Source organism: Macaca thibetana, chromosome 20 (genome assembly GCF_024542745.1).
Source record: "Macaca thibetana thibetana isolate TM-01 chromosome 20, ASM2454274v1, whole genome shotgun sequence".
Taxonomy (NCBI): domain Eukaryota; kingdom Metazoa; phylum Chordata; class Mammalia; order Primates; family Cercopithecidae; genus Macaca; species Macaca thibetana.
The window spans coordinates 20,688,881-20,711,974 of record NC_065597.1 but is presented as its reverse complement, the minus strand read 5'-3'; positions in this window follow the sequence as shown (position 1 = coordinate 20,711,974).

Here is a 23,094-nt window from a genome sequence, read left to right as displayed (position 1 = left end):
TGTGAGCCACCGTGCCTGGCCTTTTTTTTTTTTTTTTTTTTTTTTTTCTTCTGGGATGGGGTCTCACTCCTATCTCCCAGGCTGGAGTGGCAGTGGTACAATCACAGCTTACCACAGCCTTGATATCCCAGGTTCAGGTGATTCTCCCACCTCAGCCTCCCAAGTAGCTGGGACTATAGGTGCATTGCTAGTGTTTTTGTATTTTTAGTAGAGATGGAGTCTCTTTATCTTGCCCAGGCTGGTCTTGAATTCCTGGGTTCAAGCAATCCTTGCCCCTCGACCTCCCAAAGTGCTGGAATCACAGGCATGAGCCACTGTGCCTGGTACTTCCTACTATCAGTGCAACTTTTGGTGAGTGATATGGTTTGGTTGCATCCCCACCCAAATCTCATAATGAACTGTAATTCCCATAATCCCTACATGTCGTGAGAGAGACTAAGTGGGAAGTAATTGAATCGTAGGGGCAGTTACCTCCAGGCTGCTCTCATATACTGAGTGAGTTCTCACAAGATCTGATGGTTTTCTAAGGGGCTCTCCCCCACTTCTCACCCTGCACTTCTCCTTGCTGCTGCCACGTGAAGAAGGATGTGTTTGCATTCTCTTCCACCATGACTGTGGGTTTCCTGAGGCCTCCCCAGCCATGCTGAACTGTGAGTCAATTAGGCCTCTTTTCTTTATAAATTACCCAGTCTTGGGTATGTCTTTATTAGCAGTGTGAAAATAATCTAATACAATGAGTAACTGACATTTTTTAATCCTCAGATTTTCTGTCAGAAAACATAATAAGAATTATGTCTGTCCCAGAGGGTTTTGTTTTGCTTTTGTTTGTTTGGTTTTGAGACAGAATTTCGTTCTTGAGGTCCAGGTTGGAGTGCAACGGCAGGGTCTCGGCTCACTGCAACCTCGGGCTCACACCATTCTCCTGCCTCAGCCTCCCAAGCAGCTGGGATTACAGGTGCCCGCCACCTTGCCTGGCTAATTTTTTTGTGTTTTTAGTAGAGACAGGGTTTCACTATGTTGGCCAGGTTGGTCTTGAACTCCTAACCTCAGGTGATCTGCCCACCTCAGCCTCCCAAAGTGCTGGGATTACAGTTGTGAGCCACCGCACCCAGCCCCAGAGGGTTATTGTAAAGGATTATAAAAATAATTTATATGGAGAGCTTGGCCCAAATTAGGTATCCCCAAACACAGGCTATTAGTAACGGTAGTCATGCTGCCCTGTAGAATCGTCTTTCAGAGATAGGAGCACTGTTTTGTAATTATAGATTAGACACATCTAGAATGTGTTCAGATGTGAACTATTTGAGGAAGGAAATATCCTCTTATGTTCTTGGCGTGAAGCACTGTGCCTGTCACACTGTGTTCCTCTATAAATATTTTTCTACTCATCGAGCTGAATGGTGCCTCATTTTATAGATGAGAGAAGTAAGCTCAGAGATGGTGAATGGTTTCCCTGGGTTGCATAATCAGTGCTATGAGGGAATCCAGTATTTCTGGCCCTTTGCCTGGGGCATTTAGCCCAGTTAGCAACACAGAGTGATTTGCTGGGGAAAAGCTAGGAAGTGGGGCAGATTCATAACACAGCCAGGCTGCAGATCAGGAAGATGCTCGTGTTTTTAGCTGGACCTCATGGTTGGTTGCCTGAACCACTGTCTCCCTAGCACCTTTCAAACCCCGAACCCTATTTTCACTGTGCCTACCCAGGAAAACCTTACCTTTGTATCAGTAGTGAATTTGCCTTTCCTGTTCTTACTCCCAGGCTTCTGAACTTTATGGCAGAAACCCATATAACCAGGCAGATGCTGCATTACACATTTTGGGATTCCAGTGCTTAATGAAGTACCTGAGACATAGTATGTACGTCTTTGAGAGACTATGTGAATGAGTGAATAAATGAACACGTCTTAGTTCAAAGTCCGGTAGTTGTCTTTGGTCAGCTCCTCTCCCACCTCCAGAGTCGTTGAAGGCAGTAGAAGAGCAGCTGTGAGCCCATTCTCTGGAGTTTAGACCCAGTGGCAGCATTTCCTATCAGCATGCTCTCGGGCAATGCACTTCATCTTTTGTCTTTGTCCTCATCGAACAATAGCGATCTCTTTGTCCTTATTTTAAAATACGGATAGTAAGAGAATTGACTTCATTGGGTGAGAGAGAGGACTGCATGCATTAATGCATGTAAAGCGCTTGGCACATTGCCTGGTACATCAACAAATGCTGTCATATTATTAGTAGTATTATTATTACTCCTATCACCAACACAACCTCTGATTCCCAAACTGGGGAGGAAGATTTTGCTCTTGAGTTGAAGGAGAGACTTGGAGCCTTTAGGTGTGAATGATCTCACATTCTGAGTTCCTACACTCAGATTTTAAACCAGGGAAACACGTGGTCCAATTGGTATTCTAGAAAGAGTACAACTTCAGGGGAGTTACTTCAGAATGAGCCAAAATGTAGAATTATAGAAATTTAGAGGAGAAATAAGATTTGAGGACCATTACTTTTTAATGGAGAAAACCGCAATTACTTTTGCAACCTAATAGCATAAAACTTTCACCATCCTGTTGGGAAAATTGCGATCCACAGGTGAAGTGCCTACCAGTCAGACTCCAGGGTCCAGGCATATTGAATCCCAGCTCCAAGTATTTAATATTTCTCATGCTGTCATCTCTTAGCACACAGTCAAAAATGTGTCCTGTGCTTTTTAACCTCCTTTGATGCTGGTGGGTCCGTGCCATCCTCCCTCTTGTTTATGGCTAGTGGGGAGAATGTGTTGTATAATCCTGCCCTCTGCTGGGTAATATGCATATTGCAGCAAAGGGAAGCGCATGAGAAATCCGCCAATAAAGCCAGCCAGATGTCACACTGAACGAGTCTCCCTGTCAGGAGAAATGGCAATCCTGGGGTTCCTTGGGGTGTGTGTGAGGGATTTCCTGGAATTCTGGTACCAGGATGGAAAGTGTAGTCTTTTATTAAAGGAGCGAGGGCCGAGCAGTGGGGGGTGATAATGTTTCTTTCAAGAGGAATATTGGAAGCGGCCACTCCTTTAGCCACCTGCGTAATCGCCATTCTCTTACTAAGTCTCAAACTCTTGCCGTATTCCTAAGAGGTGTTTTGCAGGAGTCCTGGTCTATTCTAGTTTGTAAGTCTCTGCACATTTAGAAATTGGTTTATCAAGACCCAGAAGAGTGCATGCAATGAATCTACCCTGTGTACAAAAAAATTTGCTAAGCATAGTCAGTTTATAAAAGATGATCAGATTAAACTGGGACTGAATGTAGCTATGAGTGTAACCATTATTATGTCAAGAGAGTGACAGCTTCACAGCGAAGCCTGCAATTCTCCATCACAGCGTTTATCTTGCTTGTTGAGTTCCTTAGTCTGTCTTACAAGGCTACACACTGCATAAGGACATGGATCATATTCACCTTATTTTGCTGCTGTATCCCCAGAAAGTAGTAACAGTGTCATGTACATATGAAATGCTCAGCGATTAGTTCTTGCCTGACCAACTGAAAATCCTGTTGACTGTCTCTAAAGTCATGTTGATAGTTGATAGGTGAAAAGTTCCTTTGTGTTTTTCAGTAAATATCTGCAGTGTGGGTCATTGTGTTGCAATTGTTTAGTCTTCAACTGTGACCACAGCCCAAGGAATCCGTAGAACTAAAAGTACATATTTGATCTTAACTTTCTGAGCATTGAGCCTTCCAACTCCTTAAAGGGAAAACCATGTGAGTAACAAGGCTTAATTTGATTATTTACTGATACAGAATGTGTGCTTTTATTAACTAGGGTTAGAGTTTTGCATTTACTGGCAATGAGAATTTGGGCAACACATTTATTGATGCTAGGTTTCTGTTTCTGTATGTTTCTGCATGGAGATATAAGTGGTATCCATTTCATAGTTTTGTTCTGAAAAATAAACGAGTTAATTTATTTAATTTACTTGGCTCCAAGGCTTATATGTGGAAAATGATCCTTAAATGTTATCAGTAAAAGAAGCAGGAGGAAGATACAGGACGGAGAAAGAAATAGCTATGGTTGTTTTATCAGATACAATTGATGATTTCATTATCCTTGTTTTATTACCTATTAGGCATAATGGTTGTTAAATCTCATTAATTCAAAAACTTTTTTTTTTTTTAATACCAAGTCTCACCATGTTGCCCAGGCTGGAGTGCAGTGGCATGAACTCAGCTCACTGCAACCGCCACCTCCCGGGTTCAAGTGATTCTCCTCCCTTAGCCTCCTGAGTAGCTGGGACTACAGGCGCCACGCCCAGCTAATATTTGTATTTTTAGTAGTGACAGGGTTTCACCATGTTAGCCAGGCTGGTCTTGAACTCCTGACCTCGTGATCCACCCACCTCGGCCTCCCAAAGTGCTGGAATTACAGGTGAGAGCCACTGCGCCCGGCTTCAAACTATTTTTATGTAGAGAAACCACATTTTAGGTTTTAAGGTGCTACATTATCTAGTTGGAGAAATTACTTAAAAATACAAAATTAGCTGAGCATGATGGCGCATGCCTGTAATCCCAGCTACTTGGGAGGCTGAGGCAGGAGGACCACTTGAACCCAGGAGGCAGAAGTCGCAGTGAGCCGAGATGGAGCCACTGCATTCCCGATTGGGTGACAGAGACTCCATTTCAAAAACAAAACAAAACAAACCAAAAGCAGTATTTCATTTTTTCCTTATTTCAAGAAGTCATGCCTTCTCACCATGGGGAAATTTGAAAACATAGAAAAGCACCAAAGGAAAAAAAAAATTACCATTAACCCCACCACTCACAGTTAACTACTCTATAACCTTTATGGTTTTTTACATTTTATGCAACTTTTATTAAAATCATTCTGCTTTGTAACTTTTCTCACTTGTCATGGCTCCTCTCCCACACTATCAGGAATCAAATTTTAGAAGAATATTTAAAGACTGACAGTACCTGCTTGCATGGGTTCACCATAATAGAGGTAACTAGAGCCTTGTTGCAGGATGTTAGATGGTTCCAGGCTGTACTCTATGACAATGACAATGTGTGAAGCCGCCTGATGACCTAAATCCTTGCATGAATTCTTTATACTTGCATTGGAGGTAGCTGTTTTGGCAGTGGAGTTACTGGGTAAAAAGACCCCCGTGAAGATTCTTTTCTCAATTCCACACATGGTTTAATTATTGGAATCAGGTCTCAAATATACATTGAACCTCAAAAATGGTGAGGGATAAAGAAAGATCTTCTGTCTAAAATCCAAATTCTAGCAGGGCGCAATGGCTCATGCCTATCATCCTAGAACTTTGAGAGGACAAGGTGGGAGGATCACCTGAGGTCAGGAGTTCAAGACCAGCCTGGACAAAATGACAAAACCCTGTCTCTACTAAAAGTACAAAAATTAACCAGGCGTGGTGGTGCGCACCTGTAGTCCCAGCTATTCGGGAGGCTGAGGCAGGAGAATCACTTGAACCCGGGAGGTGGAGGTCACGGTGAGCTGATATCCCACCACTGCACTCCAGAGTGAGACTCTGTCTCAAAAAAATAAACAAAAATGAACTCCAAATTCTGGGCTTCCTTAACCTTCTTGACTCTCTTGGTCCATTTACCCCAGACCTCTGCTATCCACGTTCCACCCTTCTTAGGGATTTCTGAAGGGCAGTTTGCATCGTTCCCTGCTCCTTCCCTGGGAAGTAGTGACTCTGGGCCATGGCCCTAGTAAATGTTTAACAACTGGCTCTCCAGAGAAGTGAGGGATGCCCTCATGCATAGCATTTGCCTTCTGTATTCGTCAGCATTCTGTAGAGGGACAGAACTAATAGGATATATGTATATATGAATGGGAGTTTATTAAGGACTGTTGACTCACACGATCACAAGGTCAAGTCCTACAATAGGCTGTGCGCAAGTTGAGGACCAGGGAAGCCAGTGGTGGATCAGTCCGAGTCCCAAAACCTCAAAAGTAGGGAAGCAAGCCCACAGTGCAGCCTTCAGTCTGTGGTCAAACTCCCGAAAGCCCCTGGCAAACCACTGGTGTAAGTCCAAGAGTCCAAAAGCTGAAGAATTTAGAGTCTGATGTTCGAGGGCAGGAAGCATCCAGCAGGGTAGAAAGATGAAGGCTGGAAGACTCAGCAAGTCTGCTATTCCATCTTCTCCTGTCTGCTTTTCTCTAGCCGTGCTGGCAGCTGATTAGATGGTGCCCACCCAGACTGAGGTTGAGTCTGCCTCTCCCAGTTCACTGACTCAGACATTCACCTCCTTTGGCAACACCTTCACAGACACACTCAGGAACAATACTTTTCATCCTTCAATTCAATCAAGTTGACACTCAGTTATTGACCATCACACCTTGCATGGTATAAATTCCCAGCATGGCCAATTTTAAGCCACCAACATGATATCGCTGAACATGGAGCTGGGAAGGGAAGTGCACAATTGGCTCTCAAGAGCTGGAATGAGCCAGCTCTAGCATTGCACTGTGGGTACCAATGAGTAGACAAAACAGCCACCTGTCCCGTCTTCCTTCCTTAAGGGAGCTATGAAGGCCAAGAGACAAGTTGCTCTTCTCATTCCTCTTTACCTTAGGCCCCCCTCAAAGCCTTGAGAAGAACTAATTGTCATTCCAGGTGCAAAAAAAAAGCACCTCACTGTCCCTCTTTACCTCTCCCAAATCTTTTCTGTCTGGTTGTAGATACATTATACTTCACAAAGTTACACATGCTTCCTTTTCATAATTATTGGTAAATAGTTTAACATGCAAACATCTAATTGTGTCAATAACTGAAATCTGCTTATACTAACATGGAAATGACTATCATAAAATCATTTTCTGTTTAGATTGTGTTAAACACACTAGATGGATTTCAGAAACATTCGTTTGCATTAACAACTTCATTTTACAAATTAAAAAAATCAAAACACAAGACAGGTTCCTTAGTGTGTCCAATTGCATTTCAATTTTTTTGTGCCAATATTTCCAGAGCATCCTTGCATATATAAGAGTTCATACTGGGTGCAGGGATGGATACAAAGCTGGGCAATATGAAGTGCCCCACACTGAGCATTTCCTAGTGTCAAGAAATGGGTTAAAAATTTTACATATCATCTATGTGGTTTAGTCTTCATGATGAGCCTGCATGGAAGATTATTTTCATCCCTGTTCTATAAAAAAGGAAACACGTTTGGGATCAAACCCAGCTCACTGACTCCTGGCTGCAGGTCTGTTTTCTGAGCCACTCAGTATTGGTCTGCTTAAACTGCCATAACAAAATACTGTAGTTTGGTATTGGGTTGTTTAAACAACAGGAATTAACTTTCTTCCGTCCTGGAGGCTACAAGTCCCAAATGAAACTCCAGCATAGTTGGGTTCTGGTGAGGTCTCTCTTTTTGGCTTCTTGCTGTATCCTCACATGGCTAGGGAGGTGGGGTTGGGGAAGAAAGAGAGAGTGTGCTGCCTAGCTCTGGTCTCTCTTCCTCCTCTTATAAGGGCACCAATCCTATTGGATTAGGGCCCCACCCTTATGGCCTCGTGTGACTTTTCTGTTGTTGTTGTTGTTGTTGAGACAAGGTCTTGGTCTGTTGTCCCAGCTGGAGTGCAGTGGCTCAATCTCGGCTCATTGCAACCTTCCCCTTCTAGGCTCAAGCCATCCTCCCACCTCAGCCTCCCAAGTAGTTGGGACCACAGGTGCGTGCTACCATGCCCAGCTAATTTTTGTATTTTTTGTAGAGACAGGGTTTCACTATGTTGCCCAGGCTGTTCTCAAGCCCTGAGCTCAACCTGTCTGCCCACCTTGGCCTCCCAAAGTACTGGGATTACAGGTGTGTGCCACTGCACGCAGGTGATCTCATTTAACCTTAATTACCTCCTAAAGATTCTGTCTCTAAATACAGTCACAGTGGGGGCTGGGGCTTCAACACAGGATTTTTGCTGGTACATGATTCAGTCTATAGCACATTCCAACATGCTGCTTTCCATCCAACAGTTTCAAATATATGTATTTGGGTGCATATGTTTGAAAATGATAATTGGAACTCAGCTCTCTTTCCCTCCAGTCTGTCATCCCATGTGGCTTACACCGTTAAGAAGAAAGATGGGCTTTAATCAAATGTTAAATGGCTAGCAATGGAAACAAAATACTGGTTTACACCCCAACCTGGATGATTCTCAAATGCATTATATGATGTAAAAGAAGTCAGACTCAAAAGACCACTAAGTGGATGATTCTGTTTATATGCCATTCTGGAAAAGGTTAAACTATAGGGACAGAAAAGGGATCAGTGACTCGTGGATCTTTTGGGGGTAGGAATTGGGATGGAGAAAGGAATCAATTTCAAAGCAGTATGGAGGAATTTTGGCAGATGGTAGAACTATTCCATATCTTGAGTGGGATGATGGTTATACAACAGAATGTGCTTGTCAACTTGCAGAACTATGCCATAAAATGTACGTTCTGCTTACTGTATGTGAATTTTACTCAGAGTGTCTGGGATTGCTGTCATTCATGTCCTGTCACGTGAAGTCTCGGGATCCAAGCTGCTTATCCTAGCTCTGCCCTTCTGCCTCTTTGGGTATACCTTACAGGGACTCTTCATATACAATTTGTTTTTATAGTAGCCAGCCACTCAGCAAACATAATTTTTACTTTTCTTTTTATCTGTGTCCTTATTGATTTCTATGTCTGGGAAATAGGCTTGGCACTGGGCAATTTCATTTCTGTTGTCTGGCATTATATGCACAATGCCGTGAGATCAATATAGTTATCCCCAGTTTCCTGATTCAGAAACTGCGTCTTGTGTTTCCTTCAAATACCACAGGTGGTAAAATGGTAGAGTAGTATTTCCATCTTGGTACGCCTGGTATCATAAATGTTCACTTATGGCCTCCTGATTAGTTTGTCTCCTGTTAAATATTGCCAGCATTTCCTTTCACGGCTCAGTGTTGATGAGAATACTACTTAACAGAAACCCCAACTCAAACCGAATATCTCTGTGATCCCAAGAGAATGGCAACATCCACTGAAACTTCTTTCTCCAAGGCTCCCACATCTTCACATCTCATTCCATCACATGCCCAAGTCTGAAATAATTGTTGTGGACACAGGGTTGCACACATTTTGATTGGCTTAAGCCAGTACTAAGCCTCACTGCAAGGCTGGGAAATACTGTTTTGTTGTTCAGAAGGAGAAAGTGGAGTGGGCTGCTGGGAAGGCTTCCAACAAATATCTGCTACAGTCCTCAAACCTGACCAAAAAAAGCTCATTCACTGGCCAAAAATATGTTTCCTATTATCTACGGGTGTGTTGTCAACATCTTTTATTTGTAAAGACGCAGACGGGGTGGGAAGGTGTCTTGTCTAACACAAGCATCTGTGGTCAGTCTCTGGAGGGGCACCATGAGCTTGCTGGAGCATCATCACTTTCTCAGTTATGATAGAGGGAGAAGGGTTACAAGTTGGCTTTGGAGTGTGGCAAGAGAAATTGTGATCTTTTCTTTCTAAATCCACAAGCATCTGAAGATCTTGCATGGATATAATTCTGGTGAGAGTGGAAAGAAGAGGAGATTTGTGGTCACTTTTGTACAATAATTAGAATCAACATTTATTTAGTGTCTTATGCAGCATATATTTATGGGATTTATAAACAAACAGCATGTGGAGACTGCTGCGGACTGAGTTAAAGATGTAGTTTTCTCCAACCGCGTTCTATTTTCCGAAGATCTCCATTTGGTCTGCATGCCAAATCCGCACACAGCTTGTTGTCAAGAAGGGAGTGTTTCATCCTTTACTCCATATCTGTGACAGAGACAGCTGGTTGTTCTCAATATGTATTCTCTCTCTTTTTCTACAGTCATAATAATAGAATAAATTATAGAATAAAAAACTACATTAGTCAGTCTCCTTTAAGACTACTCATGGCTATGAGATTAAGTTCCATTCATTGGGATAGAAGCAGAAGGTGTATGTGTAACCTCTAGGAAGCATCCTTAAAAAAAAAAAAAAATTGGGGGTGGGGTCTCGCTTTGTCATTCAGGTTGGAGTGCAGATTAGGATTGTGGCTCACTGCAGACTCGAACTCCTGGGCTCAAGGGATCTTCCTGTCTCCAGTCTCCTGGGTAGCGAGTAGCTGGGACTACAGGCACGTGTCACCATGCCCAGCTAATTGTTTATTTATTTATTTTTTTTTATGGAGACAAGGTTTCACTATGATGCCCAGACTGTTTTTGAACTCCTGGCCCCAAGCAATCTTAGGAAGCAGTCTTGAAGGAAGGAAATGTGACTTTCTCTCTTTCTTCCTTCCTTCTGGCTGGAACGTGGGCAAATTGGCTAGCGCTGGGGTTATCACCTTGGATCAGAGGGTGAGAATTGTGTGCTGATGTTGGTAGAGAAACAAAATACAAAGCATCTGGGTTCTTGATGAGCATGGGGTCATCATACCAGCCCTGGACTGCCTGCGTTTATGTGTAAAAGAAATAAACCATCACGTACAAGCCATTCCAGTGTTATTTTTCTGTCACTTGCAACTGAGCCTAATAATAACACTGATAGCTAATGGTTAGAACAGTGTCTGGCTTTTAGAAGCTTCACAGAGGGAAGCCTTTACACGGACTCAGTTCATCTTTACAATAACCCACATGGGCTATTGTTACTTTACCCTTTTCGTGAATAAGGAAATGTATTCATCCATTCTTGCATTGCTGTAAAGAAATACCTGAGACTGGGTAATTTATAAAGAAAAGAGGTTTAATTGGCTCATGGTTTCACAGCCTGTACAGGAAGCATGAGGCTGGCATCTGCTTGCCTTCCGGGGAGGCCTCAAGACACTTACAATCATGGCAGAAGGTGACAGGGAACCAGGCACCTCTTGTATGGCTGGAGCGGGAGCAAGAGGGGTGGGGGGTAGGTGCCACACACTTTAAACCACCAGATCTCATGAGAACTCACTATCGTGGTGACAGCACCAAGGGCAATGGTGTTAAACCATAAGAATCCACCCTCATGATTCAATGACCTCCCACCAGGCCCCACCTCCAACACTGAGGAATACAATTGGGCATGAGATTTAGATGGGGACACAGATCCAAACCCTATCAGGAAAGTAAGTCCAAAGTCACACACACACTAAGTGGTGAAATACAGATTTTTGAACCTAGGCTATTTGGCTTGAGGGGACCCTGTACTTAATCTCTATGTTGCCTTTAGCTAACACAAATGTTAATACCACCCAGCCGGCTCTGCTAGAGAAATTTGTACAGAAGGAGCTCACGTCTGGCACAGCACACTGAGGAAGTGATTAGATTGGAGTTTCTTTCAGAAGTTGCTTTCTGATGAATTGAATGCAAATAATCTCAACCATATGGATTAAATTGCCATTAAAATATACATACGGGTTTAAAAGTGGAGAGCAAAGCATGTAGCCAAATACACAGTGTGTTTCCTTGTGCTTGTAAGACTGGATAATTAGCCTAAAGTGCTGAATGGCTCCAGCACGTTGAAGTTCACCTATTCCTAATTAATTAGGTTTTGTGGTGTTTTTAGGGTATCTTTGGGCAAATTACAGATTGAACAGGACCTTCTCTCAAGCTCGTGAGGGCTGATGTGTGTTTGGTGTTTCCAAAGCTAATTTATTGTAACCTAAGAATCTTACTCTTTTGTTAACAGATTATTTTTTCTTGTTTCTATTTCAGAATTTCAGACTTAAAAATCCCTTAGGAGCTTTTATAAACTGGGGAAAGTAATCTCAAATCAGACAGAATCGAAGGATTCATATTCACATCCAAGGCAACAGAAATCTTGAAAGATTTCATCATAATTCTTGAATTGCTTGTCAATAATTGAGTGAAAAAACAAACCACCCCACAAAGCCCTGTTTTTGGTCAATAATTGAGTGAACGCAATAATAATTGAGCCCTATTGGGCCTTGTGGGGTTGTTTATTCAGTCAATTATTGACAAGCAATTGTTTACTAGATGCTGTCTTCTAATAATGTGACTTTGGGTAAGTTACTTCATATACATTGTCTCTAACTGAGACAACATTTGTACAAGGTTAAAAGTCCTTTGCAAATAGTAGGTGACTGAAAATGACAGTTGCAGTTGTTATCATTGTTTTCAAGGCCCTATGCTAGGCAAAGAAAAAATTAGCATAAAGTTAGAAAATATAGGACAGCCCGGGTGCAGTGGTTCACACTTGTAATGCCAGCACTTTGGGAGGCCAAGGCAGGCAGATCACTTGAGTTCAGGAGTTCGAGACCAGCCTGGACAACATGGTGAAATTTTATCTCTACCAAAAACAAAAAATATTAGCCAGGTGTGGTGGTGCGCCTGTAGTCTCAGCTATGCAGAAGGCTGAAGCAGGAGAATCGCTTGAACGGGGGAGGCAGAGGTTGCAGTGAGCCGAGATCACGCCACTGCACTCCAGCCTGGGCCACAGAGCGAGACTCTGTCTCAAAAAAAAATAAAGAAAAAAAACAAAAAAAACAAAAAAGAAAATATAGAGCAAACGTGCTATACCCTGTCTTCATGTTTACAGAGATGGCTACTCATTCATTTATTTAAATGTCACAAAAATGTTTATTCCGCATCTGTTATTTTCCAGCTACTTTACTAGGTGCTGAACACTTAAATTGATGCTTGGTTCTGGTTTTAAGAACTCTCCTTACAACCTAGAGTAGAGCAGCACGGTCCAGCAGAAATATAATGTGAGCCACAGACGTAATTGAGATTTCCTAGGAGTCACACGGGAATGTAAAAGGAAACAGGTACAAATAATCTGTTAATTTAACAAACTTGTCAATATATTTTGTTTCCATCACTCCTGTTATCTTTTCAACATAAACTCAATATAAAAAATACTAATAAGGTATTTTACATTACTGTTCATACTAAGTCTTCATCTAGTTTATATTTTACGAATACAGCACATATTAATTCAGATGCTAGGTTTCCATTGGAAATACTTGGTCTGTTTTAGATTTCATCAAATTTACACCTGAAAAAGTAGCTTCGCATACTCCAGTTGTTCCATACTTTTAAAATTCCCATGAAGGAAATCAAGTATCAGCTTTTATATTTATTAGAATTAAATAACATTGAAAATTGATTTCTGTTGTTGCACTAGTGACCATTCAAATGTTCAACAGCCACATGTGACCAGGTGTTACCGGAATCAACAGCATAGGTCTGGAGAGGGCAGTAACCAGTAAATAATCATAGAAATAATAGTTCAGTGAAAATGTGGTAAGCATTTTGAAGGAGCCGTATGCAGCATCGAGAATGCATGAGCAGAGGACCAGTGCCTGGCTTGGGAGATGAGAACACTTTCCTTGAAAAAGGGATATTTTGACCAAGGTCCAAAGGATGACTAGGAATTTTTCAGATAAAGGAGGCTGAGAAAGATCATGTGCAGGCCGGGCATGGTGGTTCACACCTACAATCCCAGCACTTTGGGAAGCCGAGGCCAGTGGATCACTTGAGGTCAGGAGTTTGAGACCACCCTGGTCAACATGATGAAACCCTGTCTCTACTAAAAATACAAAAAAATTAGCCAGGTATGGTGGTGCATGCCTATAATCCCAGCTACTTGGGAGGCTGAAGCAGGAGAATTGCTCAAAGCCAGGAGGCGGAGGTTGCAGTGAGCCAAGATCACGCCACTGGACTCCAGCCTGGGTGACAGAGTCAGCCTCTGTCAAAAAAAAAAAAAAAAAAAAAAAAAAAAAAAAAAAAAAAAAAGAAAGAAGGAAGGAAGGAAGGAGGGAAGGAAGGAAGGAAAGAAAGAAAGATCATGTGCAAAGTCCCTGTGGTAGGAGGGAACATGGAATTTAAGAGAGAACAGAAGGAAAGCAAGTGTGGCTGGAATTGAAAAAAAAAAAAAGGAGTGGAAAAGATAATGCTAGTGAGGTTGATAAAGTCTAGGCCATTCAGGAACTTGTGCACTAAAGACCCAAATCCCTACCATGACCTAAGAGGATTGAAAAATTATTGAAAGATTTTAAGCAGTCAAGTGATTGGATTTGCACTTTTTAAAAAAATAACTTTTCCCCCTTATTGCATGTTCTCTAGGAGCCCTCAGTAGAATGCTTCAGGAATCACTGACACACATTCATGATTGGCAAGTGAGAAGAAACCCATGCTGCATCTCAGGATTAGGGGCTTCATTTACAGTGTACAATCCAACAATAAAAGGTGGTTCCCCACCCCTGAGGAACTAGATGAGATTAACTCAACCTTTTCCCTGCCCATCTGGTGGAAGATGAAATTCCCTCTCAATCACTGTTCAAATTCCCAGCGGCTTGTGACCTAAGGGGCCATGGCAGCTGTCTAACACAGAATTATATAGCAGAAATTCTGCAGACAGGAGGTGACAGATGTGGGGCCCAACTAGTATACTGCCTGGTATATGGTAAGTTCCCAGAGATAATTACTGAATAAATACTTAGCAAGAACTGGACACGTGGAGTAGAGATAAAGACATCTCAGTTGGGAAAAGCTGCGAGTAAAGAAATTGAGAAATGAAATCAAAAGGATGAAGTTCATTTTTTTTTTTTTTTTGACAGAGTCTTGCTTTGTTGCCCAGGCTGGAGTGCAGTGATGCGATCCTGGCTCACTGCAACCTCTGCCTTCCAGGTTCAAGCAATTCTTCTGCCTCAGCCTCTCAAGTAGCTGGGATTACAGGTATGTGCCACCATGTATGGATAATTTTTGTATTTTTAGAAGAGCTGGGGTTTTGCTATGTTGGCCAGGCTAGTCTCAAACTCCTGGCTTCAGTTGATCCACCTGCCTCAGCCTCCCAAAGTGCTGGGATTACAGGCAGGAGCCTCCACGTCTGGCCCAGTGCATGAAGTTTGTCATCGTTAAGCAGATTGCCGTTTTTCTTCCTGCATAACTCCACAAAAGACGTTTCTCCCCCCCAAGTTTTCTAATGGGCTGAAATCAAGTTGAGGATAGGGACCAGTGTTATAAATAAAATGCTTGTTCCCTGGTACCACAAGGAAAATTTAACAATCAGACAAAAAGTTTTCTCAGCAAGCCAACTTTACTTTCTGCAGAAAGGGTACTGCTCATCAGCAATCTTGCCACGAAAGTACAATGAACAAAGGAAAGGTAGGAATATTTATCCCTTATGCATTGGGTCCTTACTGCTGTGTCCAATCTCTATTGGTTGGAGCTGGACCTCACAGTCTAAGCTAAACCTGATTGGCCACTAACTCAAAACTTTTCTAAATCAGTAGAGGCAATGGAGAACAAAAGGAAAAGAGGAAGTTGCTTGCGAAAGCACTTAGAAAAGTAATAACATTTCAAAATAATGAAGGGGCCTAGGCTGTGAGCTAGAACATGCCCGTGAACATGTCTAGTACAAATATATTGATTAAAGTACAAGGACATAGAATGTACTACATGCCTGTGAGCATGTCTACCACACATATCTTGATTAAAGTACAAAGACATAGAATGTACTTACTCCCTTATGTCTAACAGCTACATAGGATAAGGCTTAACAAGGAGTTATTAGCAAAACGCAAGAAGGCTTTGAAGAAAGTTAGTCTTTAAAAGAAACTATTATTTCTAATATTTATTATTATTATTATTATTCTTTAAGAAGAAGGGGAACTTTGAAGAGGAACTTTTTACTTTCCATAACCAGGTATTCTACATTAGCACATCTCAACCTTTAACATAAATCACCCACAGACCTTGTTAAAATGCAGATTCTAATGCAGCAGATCTGGTGGACCTAAGGTTCTGCATTTCTAACAAGCTCCCAGGTGATACTGATGCTACTGACCTGAGACCACACTCAGAAAGCCTATGGCTACACAAAAATCTGCACACAGATATATTTATAGCAGCTTTACTCACAATCGCCCAAACTTGGAAGCAACCAAGATATCTTTTAATAGGATATAGTAGGGTAAATATGAATAGTTTGTGGATAAACCGTATACATTCAGACAATGGAATATTGTTTAGCACTGCAAACAAATGAGCTATCAAGCCATGAAAAGACATGGCAGAATCTTAAATGCATATTAGTAAGTGAAAGAAGCCAATCTGAAGAGGTTAGATACTGTAAAATTCCAACTATATGACATTCTGGAAAAGGCAAAACTATAGAGAGAGTAAAAAGATCAGGGATCACCAGGAATTAAGTGGGAGGGAAGGATGGACAGGTGGAGCATAAAAGATTTACAGGGAAGCGAAATTACTCTGTATGATACAAGTGACAGACGCATGTCATTATGTATTTGTCCAAAGTCATAGAATGGACATAAAGAGTGAACCCTAATGTAAACTGTGACTTTAGATGATCATGGTGTGCCATTGTAGATTCATCAATTATAACCAATATATCATTCTAGTGTGGGATATTGATAATAAGAGAGGCTATATGTATGTCAGCAGTATATGGCTATCTCTGTACCTCCCTATTCATTTTACTGTAAACCTAAGACTTCTGTAAAAATATCATCTTTTTGAAAAAGTTCTGTATTCATCCCTCCTTCTCTCTCAGCCCCTGGCAATCACAGATTTTTGTTGTTGTTGTTACTGTCTCCATAGTTTTGCCTTTTCCTGAAAGTCATGTGGTTGGTGTTTTATAGTATAAACACACACACACACACACGTGCGCGCGTGGCAGGGAAATGCACATGTTAATGATTTTTTTTGTTTTTTAATGCCATTTTTGTGAAATTCAAAAGCTACAAGCCCCGATGACAGTGGTCTTTGTGCTTCTGGTTCAGAGTGATTTGCAAGTCTCATTCAAAAGTCCACTAGGGGGAGAAGTTTAGCAGCGTTGGAACTCTTCTTCAGCCAGAAGTGATTTTTTTTCCCCCTTAAGAGTCCGCTTCTCAATAAACAAAAGATCACTCTCAAAATTAAACACTCCCATGCCAGATGGCTTGATGTGTGTGTCCGAAGATTTTCTTGAGGCACGTGTGAATGAACGTTCAGCAGAAGCGTGGCGGGCGTCCGGGAAGAGCTGATGCATCCATCCCACGGGCAGCCAAAGGATGGGCGTCTGGGAGCAAGAGCCTAAACATCCCCAAGCATCGCGGCTGCGTGTGTTTATTCACAATGAGTGCAACAAACTCCTGGATTGTTTAGGCATTGTTGAGGAGATTGCACTAGGCTCCCAGAGGGCTTCTGGGAATGCTGCATACGCAGCGGGGTTGTTCTCAGTACAGGTTAGGGGCAGACACCTGGCAGTGCTGAGGGATTCTTCCTGGGGCAGGACAAGTGTGCCAAGAAGCATATGCTATCCAGAGAGAGGGCACCTTTACTCACTGTAGGCTTTTAACTGCAATGTGTAATTGGAATGATGTTCTCAGCGCTAACCCTCCTAAGATGATGTTTGTCATACTGCCAGAGGATTAACCATCAAGGAATAATGTTTTGGAAGCAGTGGCCCTAGACAGACATCATTTGTAGACACTTTTCTCAATTTCTGCCATGGCTGTGTGCCATATTTCTTTAGTTTCCTTTAAACGGAGTCATTTTACTTAGGATAAAATAAGTTATTTTCAAAAGAGGCATATAGCTATTATATTTGGGAAAACAAGTTCCATTTGCCATAAATAGAAAGCATGTGTAAAAATAAATTTAACAAAGACACAACCATATTATTAAACTCTAGCTAGAGACTGTGGCCTCCTCAAGGTTTTGAAACAGATCTGCTCCCTAGTAAACAAGGGAATCAGGAAGTACTAGAAAGAGGTGTAAAAGATGTTTCAGTTCCCACATGAGATTTTTTTTTTTTTCCTCGACAAAATAATCAAGATGCCTGAAAGGCTGAGAGATACAGAGCCAGGAACAGAGTCCTACTAACCTAGTGTATTAGTCCATTTTCACACTGCTATAAAGAATACCTGGCCGGGCGTGGTGGCTCATGCCTGTCATCCTAGCACTTTGGGAGGCCAAGGCAGGTGGATTACCTGAGGTGAGGAGCTTGACACCAGCCTGACCAACATGGTGGAACCCTGTCTCTACTAAAAATACATAAATTATCCAGTCATGGTGGTGTGTGCCTATAATCCCAGCTGCTCAAGAGGCTGAGGCAGGAGAATCGCTTGAACCCAGGAGATGGAGGCTGCAGTGAGGTGAGATCGCGCCACTGCACTCCAGCCTGGGTGACAGAATGAGACTCCGTTTCAAAACAAAAATAAAAAAAGAAAAAGAATGATAAACTGATACTCAAGAGTGGGTAATGTATAAAGGAAAGAGGTTTAATTGACTCACAGTTCTGTATGGCTTGGGGGGGGGGGCCTCAAGAAACTTACAATCATGGTGGAAAGCAAAGGGAAGACAGGAGTCTTCACATAGCTTTTTCTTTCTATGTGATTCCAAGTTACTTAATGTCTGTGCATAGCCAGCCAACCTGCAATCCACCTAAAACCACCTAACATACCACCAGTGGAACTCTAAGACTTGGGTTAACACAGCTTTAAATAAAAGAGATGAAAGCATCACCTGCCAGAATGCTCTTCCTCTGCTGCCCCAGAGGTGAGAAGCTGCTCAAGTCCTTCAAGAAGAAGGAAGCTGCAGATCTAACCCCAAAACTGTGTTGTCGAAAATAACAGACAAACTAGAATTGAGAAGCACCCTGTTACCTGGCTAGCAGTCTGTATTTCTCTGTGTTTTAGCATCTCCAAATAAAGATATTTGAACTAGCTTTGTTGACCCCTCTGGGGTGAACAAACTAAGTAAGGTCTCTTCACTAAGATTGCTTAGGAAGAATTAGGACAAAGTCTGCTCCTCATTTCATCTCCCCTATGAGTCAACATGTTGTTTGCCACTAAGCCTTGCAGTTTTTGCAGTCTGCTCCCTGGTTTTCATCCTAAATAATGCTGCCCTTAGTCTAAACTCTCATTTGCTGTTGCCTGAACATTAATAATGCTTCTGGCTGGGTGCAGTGGCTCACGCCTGTAATCCCAGCACCTTGGGAGGCTGAGGGAGGTGGATTACCTGAGGTCAGGAGTTCAAAACCAGCCTGACCCACATGGTGAAACCCTGTTTCTACTAAAAATACAAAAATTAGCCAGGCGTGGTGGTGTGCGCCTGTAATCCCAGCTACTTGGGAGGCTGAGGCAGGAGAATTGCTTGAACCCAGGAGGCAGCAGTTGCAGCGAGCCAAGAATGTGCCACTACACTCCAGCGTGGGTGACAGAGAGACTCCGTCTCAAAAAAAAAAAAAAAAAAAAAAAAAAGTTTCTCTGACCTCTCCACTAGTCCATCATCCACAGAAAATGATCTTTCAATCACATTTTTCACTCTGGTCTTCCTCTGCTTAAAGATTTCTGAGTAACTTGCTCAAAGTCATGCAAACTGTGAGTGGCAGAGCTGGGATCCAAATTCAATTGTCTGGTTCCAGAGGTCATAATTTATCACCATATGAGTCTTCTTTACTAAAGAATGTAAACAACTGACATTTTGTGAAGAGGTATTTTGTAGGCTTTCAGAACCCAAATATTTCCCAGGTATAAACATAGGTATTAACAAATCAATATTCATTAAGCATGAGATTAATGTGGACACTGGGTGGAACTGAGAAGTTTGGGAGGTAGGGTGAGCTCCTGGCCTGGCTGAATCCAGAAACCAGGTGATAGGGTTTGGCTGTGTCCTCACCCAAAATCTCATCTTGAATTGTAATCCCCATAATCACCACGTGTAAAGGGAGAGGCCAGGTGGAGGTAATTGAGTCATGGGGTTGGTTTCCTCCAGGCTGTTCTCATGATAGTGGGTGAGTTTTATGAGATCAGATGGCTTTGTAAGGGGCTCTTCACTTCTCTCTCCTGCCACCTTGTGAAGAGGATGTATGTCTTCCCTTCGCCTTCTGCCATGAATGTAAGCTTCTTGAGGCCTCCCCAGCCATACGGAACTGTGAGTCAAGCCTCTTTCCTTTATACATTACCCACTCTTGGGTAATCTTTATAGCAGTGTGAAAATAGGCTAATACACCAGGACTTTGTCCCTGGCTCTGTATCTCTCAGCCCTGCTTAAATGTGTGTTGCTCCATTTTTGAACTCTTCCCCTAGTGGTAACAAGATGGCTGACAGAAGCTCACTAACCCCAGCAACTCACTAACCCCAGCAACTTACAGGGAAAGAGACGACTCCTTGCTTGCTTGTACTTGCTAAAGTTCTGAGACTGAAATCTCTTTAGCACGGCAAAGGTCAGGTGATGATAATGAACCAATCACTGCAGTCAGGGAAATGGGTTCTGCTGATTGGCCCAACCTAGATCACGTGCCCTCACTTGGACTGGCGGTGGGATTAGCCCCATCTGAAACAAATGGATACAGGCTGGAGGAAGGCAGTTCTCCAAAAAGAAACTGAGATGCTCTTACCAGGGAAGAATGCGGAGAAAGGAGTGTAGATGCTGGGTAGGTGAAAGCAACAAGTGCTGGTTGTACCCACTGTGTGCTTGTGATTAGTTATATATTGTGTGGCGCGAAGAGACATTGAAAACATGTTTTGCTCCCAAAGCATTATTAATCGGGTATCGGGTAACAAGAAACATGAAATAATTAGATAACAAGTGAAAGATATTATCTCCAGTTTATTGTTCACAGTAAACAGCTAAACGAGGTATAAAAGGAATTCAAAAAGGGACGAGTCATTTTTGAGGGTCAAAATCACTCGAGTTACCGTGGAGGAAGGAGAGTCTTGAGAAATGAGTGGGAAAGGTGGGCAAAGGAAAGATTTCAGCCTCCACGGCCTCCTCTTTTTGCCGTCACGCCCGTGAATATGTTATCCTACATGGCAAAGGGACCCTGCTGATGAAATTAAGGCTCCTGATTAGCTGATAATCAGTAATTGGGCAATTTTCAGGTGCTGAGTCATCTAGCAACCTCTCCCTACAGCTCTTCCCTGGAAGATTCCCTTAGCAGGGGTATGGATGAAAGGAAAAAGACCACTAGCTTCAGCCAAATGTTTAATAAAACAGTAATAAGATCCTTTTGAATCGGACGCCAGGGGAGACCTAGAAATCTGCGTGTTAAGGTGACCTTCCCAGGTTGACTCTAATGCACATTAAACTTTGAGAACCATTGGCTCGTGAGGTCAAGGGGATAACATTAATAATATAGGACTCTACAGAATATTGCAACTTGAGTTTCTGCTCAAAAGCTCCTCTGCTCCCCTTCCCTTCAACTTCCCTTTCTACTTACCTGCTTTCTTTGATCTATTGGTTGCGCGTCAAATTTGCAAATGGTCAGCGGAGGGGTTAGGGGTGAGACTGGTGTGTGGTAGAGGCATTTAAAATGGATACATGATAGTGATTGGTGGAAAAAATACTTGAATTCTTGGCTTTTCCCATCTCAAGCCCTACTTCTGTTTTTTTTTAGAATGGGAGTTTTGAGCCTGTGGGCCATAGATAATTTTAGATGTTTTTAGATGTTCTGGAAGTTGGGTTTCAAACTATGTGCTAATACGTTCATGAGAATTTTAGGTGGAGGGATCTATGGCCCTGTCAGTATCTCAAGGTGGTTTCTGACCCTGAGAAATACAAAATATCACCACCTTGGAGACATATCCTTGGGGAACAAGGTCTCTTCGTTGAGACTGCTCAGGAAGAACTTGGACAAACTCTGCTCCTCATTTCATCTTTTACTTAATTCGTTTTATTTTTGAGTAAACTGGAACTCTGAAAGTCCAAGCTGCCAGCCCAGCACCTTTCCTGTGTCCTGGGATTATAGAAATATGAAAGGAATTTGTTTTGCTGAGTAATTTTGAGTAACTTGAGCTCTGTATTTGGGGGAAAAAAGAAAAATCTATTAAGCAGTCCTGTGCCCTATGGCGTAGACAACATTTCTCCAACTCAGATGTCCCCCCAAATTGAAATCACTGTTACCCTGGTGGTCCAGGAAGTGGCATGCCTGAGTTTGAGAGAACAAGACTCATCACTGGGGTGATCTTTAATAGAACTCTTTGTTGAACAATGGTTTTTACCCCAGAATGTGATCACAGCTGTTTTATTTTAGCTAATGCAGCATTTCAAGCAATTAAATCCATATTCCTCTGTGGCTATTTATTTTCACGAAGTAGTTCTCAGTGTATTGTCATGAAAGAATTCTTTGAGACTTGCAAAGTTAAAACAGTATGTGGAAATTCTTTTTTCTTCTAAAATAGCCACATCTGCTTCTTCAAGTTGTCTTCCCTGTGTTGATGTCTCATAAGGATGTCAAGTTGTAATCTCTAGGAGTTGGATTCAATGGGAAGAAAAGAGATTTATTCTTAAGGGACTATAGAATAAATATTATGGTAAATCACAACCTAGCGGAATGAAAAGGATCTATTTCTTTTGACAGCAAAATAACCCAAAGCATATAGGTAATGTTGAGATCTTAACTGTTACAAAATTAAAAGTTATTATTTCCTGGTGGTAAAATTATACACTATATGAATAAAAGATTTGATGCATCTGATTGTGACTCCCTTTTCTTCCTTGTCATTGTATATTGTGTATTTTATTCCATCATTCATCAAATGTTTATTGAGCTGCTACTATATGTCAGAAATGAAGAAGATGGGTACAACTCTTGACCTTGTTCATTTTCTATCATTTCTGGAAAGACAAAGAGCAAGCCAATAAAAACAATGAATAGAAGAATTATAGACTATGGTATGTACTAGGAAGGAAATAAGGGACTAAAGTAGAAAAAGAATTGGGAAAGATTACTTTAAAAATACAGCCATGGAGCCTCTTTTGAGGACTGAATGCTTAAACTGAGGCTTAAAAGAAGAGATGATTCTTAAAGGAAAGATTCATATATTCATGTGAATAGCGGAAAAGGGCATTGTACATAGAGGAAATTGCTTATGCACAGGCTTAAGATGGGAAAGAGCTTGGTGTGTTTGAAGAGCTACAGGGTGAGTGACATGGGATAGTGAGATGAGAATGAGTGGAAAATGCATATTATTACTCTCATCCTATTGAAATGTGATCATACTCTTGGGTCTGAAATTACACGGGCATAGTTAGTGCCATCTGGCTTGTCACTGCCTAGGGATAATGTATGTCCCTCCAAGCAAAATCCAGGCTGTAAAGAGACTGTGGGTGGGTGGGAGCAAAACAAAATGGTAGGGTGCTTTAAGAAGGGAGCAGACTGAGTGATTGGTTTTGGTTT